Raw genomic sequence first — 2,153 nt, forward strand, 5'->3', positions numbered from 1 at the left:
GAACCGCCAACAAGATCTGGGATGGTTTCAGGTGGGGTCAAGGAAAATGACGTGTCCTTCAAACCAGTTTCGCTGGGAGAACCGCTGCTTTGGAGAACGCACCTGCTGAGACACTCTGAGAGCTGCCAGGAGGTGGCATTTCAGCGGATGTGTTTTTATTTCCACACTGCCATTGCACAAAGTCTCCTCACATCCATGAGGGAAGGTAGAGGAGCGCACAATTATTTCATATGGAAAGGATGAACGAAGGAGTGATCCCTGAAAACAGCCCTGTGACTTGGGTATTCACAGTCATACGACGAGGAAATGGTTCTGTTCGTCACACATTTTAAGAACAAAACCTATTCATACTTTTACATATTTTTGATTTTATTATGTTTTACTGTAGCTCTGCTTTATACTCCAACCTAATCCCCTTATTGACTCCAAGGGGTGACAAACTTTTACCTAAAACATGCTTCTCCCACAGGTTTTCGTTAGTTTTTTTTACTATAAACTGCTTTCTTGTTAAGACATAACTCAGAAACCAATGGGAAAACATCACCCTTTGGTCCAGAAGAGCACGTGGAGGTACACCTGGACGTGTCTCTGTGGCAGCCCCGTGAAAGCCACAGGACGCACGTGACTGTCTCACACGTGGGTTGTAACGACTTCTGACGCTCTTGTTTCCTGTAACAGGAGTCCAGAAATTCATTGACTGAATACTCGATTTAATGAAAGAGCTAATTGATGCAATAAATTATTTAGAGTTTAGTATCCGACCAGCTGTGCTTGTCCCACACTATTAAATTCGATGACTATGATGCTGTTTCGTATCGTCATCTTCCTGCCTCTTGATTGAAAACATGACTGAGCGTTTGGGCTGGAACTTACCTTTTAATCAAGCGCTAACGAAGCGTAACGAGCTGTTTGTACTTTAACAGGGGAAGTTCACAGCTCACTCTTCTGACCTGATGGGGTACATAAGCCTTCCAAGGTAGGTAATGAATCCAGACCCTGGAATGGAAATGTCACTACGTGGGAACCACCAGGGATGAGCAGGCAACACAATAAAAAGGGATCCGTTTCAACATCTGTTTTTACCCTTTAGACAAAACTATGGGCTGCAATTTCAGCCCATTGCCTGGAAAATGTCAGGATCCGATAAAATGCTAGAGGAAGAAATTGATGGCACAAATGGCAAGAGCACCGAGGGGTTGCATCAATGTCTTGAGCCGAGAGTTGTCATGCTCCAGATACCGTCTACGCTCTGTAGAAAATGGGAAAACGGGATGGCAAAGCTGGTCCCGGGAGCTGCCGGGGATGCCGAAACGCTGCTGGTTGGGTGCGTGCAGAAATACGTGAGCATATGGGCAGCATCATGTTCCTGTCTGCTCCAGAAAGCAAAACAGAATGAGTGCGAAATAAACTCGTATCAACAACAGGATGATAATATCTACAGGAAAACAAAATACAGGGTGGGGAAAAGGGGCTCCCGCTGGAGGGCAGGGCCTGCGGGGGAGCAGGGCTGCATCTCGGTGGGGTTTACTGAGCTGTCTGCCTTCGCACACACCCAGCGTACAGAAGATAATCAAAAATGACATTAACCTGGGTACGTACGAGCACGGACTTGCCCATAAATGTATACACGTGTGATCTGGACCCAGTTCTCTGGAGGACCTCGTTTTATTTTTATTTCGTAATCCATAGCTGGGTGAGCAGCCTTCGAGCGTGTTTAGCATGGTATTGAACTGCTTTCCATGGAAACTAACCATGATTTCAGAAACACCGGTTCTGCAACGGTATGAGATGAAATGGAGCTGAATATGGAAGCAGCTGGTAAGAAGGAAATCACTTGCCTATGAAGTATTTAATAGTGGAGATTGATGGAGCAGCAGAAACGGGGGGTGGCAGAGACTAGAAAACAAAAGAAGCCTCCGACAGCTTCATGTGCTTCCTCAGGAAAGTGTCTGGTGAATATTTAAGGGAAGGAAAATGCCCTCTGTGGGCTGCCTTCCGATTTCCCCACTCACCATTTTACTAAGAGACAGATTTTTAAAAATCTGGCTGTACGAAAGAAAAGAAACGGCCAGGAAATGAAATGATAAATAAATGATTATCACTGGAAAGTCTTTTACAAAAATTTATCCATCCCACTATGAGAAAGAGGCGAA

The sequence above is a fragment of the Buceros rhinoceros genome, unplaced genomic scaffold, assembly GCF_000710305.1.
Source record: "Buceros rhinoceros silvestris isolate BGI_N320 unplaced genomic scaffold, ASM71030v1 scaffold7821, whole genome shotgun sequence".
NCBI lineage: Eukaryota > Metazoa > Chordata > Aves > Bucerotiformes > Bucerotidae > Buceros > Buceros rhinoceros.